The sequence below is a fragment of the Peromyscus californicus genome, unplaced genomic scaffold (assembly GCF_007827085.1).
Source record: "Peromyscus californicus insignis strain IS unplaced genomic scaffold, ASM782708v3 Scaffold_13__1_contigs__length_99412109, whole genome shotgun sequence".
Taxonomy (NCBI): Eukaryota; Metazoa; Chordata; class Mammalia; order Rodentia; family Cricetidae; genus Peromyscus; species Peromyscus californicus.
The window spans coordinates 93,782,759-93,786,294 of NW_026294424.1; the positions used below are offsets into that span (position 1 = coordinate 93,782,759).

Here is a 3,536-nt window from a genome sequence, read left to right on the forward strand (position 1 = left end):
AGTGAGACATGGCTTTGTTGTACAGCCTAGGCTGCCCTCAAACGCTTAATCCTCCTGTCTCAGCTTTCCAAGTATTTGGATTATAACTATACGCCACCACATCCAGATATTTAAAAAAAAAAAAAACAACTTAACACTGTTTTCTTATTTTTTTTTCTTTAAGAAAAAGTAAAAAGTTCATAGCTCCATCCCAAATTCACTTTATTAGAGTCTCTAGGACTAGGCCCAAGGAATCCACAATCCATCAGTTATGAACAGCTTGGCTAGAAGTTAGGCTCAGAGGCAGAACACTTGTCTGCTTATTTAAAGTATGCAGGCGCTGGGTTAAATGTCCAACACTGGGGAACAGGAATGGGAGCTACTTGGTGTTCAGCAAGTTTTTCATGAGAGGGAAAAAAAAAGATGCAAGTGTGCGTGCATTTGGGGAGGGGAGGTTTGAGATTTTTTTTTTTTTTTTTTTTTTTGGTTTTTCGAGACAGGGTTTCTCTGTGTAGCTGGTTTGAGATTTTTAAATGAAAGTTCATGAAATTATTTGGGTTGCTATGTAAGCCCAAAGAACAGATGGGGTACTTATCTGCCCGTTTATGTGGCTCTGACACCGAGACCGCGTCCAGCGCATAGTAGACGTTCAATAGTAAATGGATGCCTAAAACACTTCCAACTCTTGGGTAAATTAACTGCCCCACTCACCAGTATGTACCATATAGCATGCGTCATGAAAACCAGAGTCTACTATCTCAGTCTTTGTGGTTCATAGGATAAAACCTCATCGATTCAGTGGCTTAAAAACCATACAAACTTATTTTCATCATTCTAGAGGCTAAGAACGTCAAGATCAAGGTGTCAGTAGATTCAGAGTCTCACGAGAGCCTGAGCATATGGGGCAAAGCAGTTCTCTACGGCCCCTTTATTACAGAAACCAACCCTCCTCATTAACCCCCCCTCCCAGTGACCTAATTACCTCCCAAGACCATCACAGTGATGATTAAGTCAGGAGGAGAAATGACGGGCATTGTCACCATGCCATCACCGTGTATAAGCAGACCTTTGTGAACTGGGAATGATAGTTACAGCAGGTGAGAAGCAAGCCCTGCCCAGGTAAGTTTACTGTGTGTCTCCACCACAGGACATCTGGAACTGGCCAGGAGAGAAGTTGTCACAAAGTCCATAAACTGAGTGGTTACTAAGCCATCTCTCTCTTTAAAAATTGCACTTACTTATTTTCGGGTGGGGAAGTGACGGAGGACGGCTTGTGTGAGTCAGTTCTGTTTCTATCATGTGAGTTCCAGAGACTGAATTCGGGTCATCGGTCGGGGCAGCAAACCCCATTCACCCACTGAGCCACCTCACAAACCATTCATCAAGCCACCTCTAGGTGTGACACCCTCTTCCATCCTAAGGACAAGCCTGATTATGTAAGTAGGTCATTTACAGTGAAATTCCTAAAAATGTCTCTCACTGACTGCCTCTGCTCCAGGTTCATTCTGCCTATCAAACACTCGGTTAGAGCCCGTGGGGACAGCTCAGCCGGTGCAGCGCTCACCACACATGCTGGGAGGGTGGCTTTCAAGGCCACGCACGGTGGCAGGCACCTATAATCCCTGTGCTGCCAAGGAAGGGGCGGGGTGTTCCCGGGGATTCGCCGCCAACCAGCTAGCCGAGAGTCAAATCGGGGAGACCGGGGCTCAGTGGAAGATCCTGTCTCAATAAACAAAGTGAGCAGCTCCAAAGAATGACACCAAAGGTGACCTCTGGCCTCCACATGCACACTTGTACACACATATTTGCACACTGTACCCATGAACAGCACTCACAAATAAAAAATAAAAGCCTAAAGTTAAGAATCGTGCATGACTCTGAGAATTACTCAGAATCTCCTAATTGGATATAGACTTTTTTTTTTTTTTTTTTTTTTTTTGAGTTTCTCTGTGTAGCCCTGGCTGTCCTGGAACTTGCTCTGTAGACCAGGCTGGCCTCCAGTTCAGGAAGTGCCAGGATTAAAGGTGTGTGCCACCTCCACCGGACTGGTTAATTTTTAAAAATATACCTCCCTGGTACATTAAAGTTGACTAAAGGTAGTGGGGGAACTATTATGAGGAATAGTAATAGTTTTGACTTTGTTGCTGCCAATGAAGAATTCTTTTCCCGACAGGACATTGGAGATGGAAGAAACACTGGTCACCAAAGGCACGTTTCCTATCTCCCTGCTGGGAGGAAAGCAGTTGGGCAGCATTTATGTTTGAGGTAGACTGCAAAAACATTTGTTCCCCAACAGAGAGAAGCAGCGGTGGAGACTCCAGAGGGAGAGAGAGAAAATGTCCCCGTGGTGGAATGGGGACGGAATCTGGAGCCATCACAGATGACAAGCTGTGTACTCCTGGTTCCTGGCACAGAACTTCCAGGATTAGGGGAGGGTTCAGCTGCAAAGCATGAGAAGGAGGCTGCGCACCAGGCCAGGAGGGAATCCTACCAGCCAATGGGGAAGGGCAAGAGGAGCTACTTGTCTACAATCCATCCGTGGGCTTCAGCTGGAGGCTTCTGGGCAGTTACCAACGCCAAGGAAGGCGGAGCCCTCAGTAATGATTGACATTGGCTGCTTCCATGACTCCCGCTGTAGCCCCAGGGTGGACCTAGGGCTTCTCCTGTGAATCCGCAGCTAAGGAGACTCCAGGCCACCAAAAACCCAAGGAAGGAGTCAAGACTGGGGGCGATGATCATATCAGTTCGAAGGTGGCAGACAGGATGCCTCTGGGGTGCAGTTTAAGAGACAGACACAACTTAGGAGCCAATGAAAGCTTGTTGTGAATGACAGGCTCTGTCAGCGAGGCAGATCAGATTCTGGTCGGATGGGCAACCAATCAGTGAAACAGATGCACCTGCCCAGCTGCAAATGGAGGAGGAAGCTAGGACAGATGTGTTTGTTAAACAAGGAGCCTGCTGCTCTATTCCAGAACGTCCTTATAGACTAAGAATGCATTCTCCGTCAGAAAGATGCAGTTTGGTTCCTGCGCACACTACCACACTGCAGTTTTCTCTATTTGATCATTTCCCCTTCCACAGTCCTTTATCGGATACAAAGTAACCGGTGTATGTGCACAAGCATATTGAGTGGTTCTTTTTCTTTTTTAAACTAAATGACCAATGCTCCATTTGGGTTGCCGTCAGGTGGTCTGGGGGACAGCGCTGTTTCTGTGAAAATATCCCCCCCCCCCACTTCCATCAGCGGCACAATCACTTAGCTCTGGTTCCAGTAAAAGTTGTTTTGTTCTCGTTGTTTTAACCAAGGACCCAACAACATAAAACTCCTTGCATGCCTCGTTCAGTTGGATCATTTGAATGTTTTTCATTCCTCGTTCATTGTAAAACCAAGGACAATTTTACACTTTTTTTGTATGTAGCTATTACATGTAGAATTTGTCTTTACGTGGGGGTAAAATTACTCTTGAAAAAAAAATATATATATATATAATCTTAGATAGTTTCCTTCTCAAACCAAGCATCTTGTTGTTTAAATAAACTTCTTTTTTAGAATGAAA

General features: G+C 45.4%; 1 long non-coding RNA gene across 1 annotated transcript; it reads left to right on the plus strand.

Annotated features, from left to right (window-relative positions):
- The first annotated feature begins 1,292 nt into the window (after positions 1–1,292).
- LOC128108979 (uncharacterized) lies at positions 1,293–3,322 on the plus strand. Its single transcript, XR_008217625.1, has 2 exons — positions 1,293–1,415; positions 2,153–3,322. It is a non-coding gene; the product is annotated as an uncharacterized LOC128108979 (long non-coding RNA).
- The last annotated feature ends 214 nt before the right edge of the window (positions 3,323–3,536 follow it).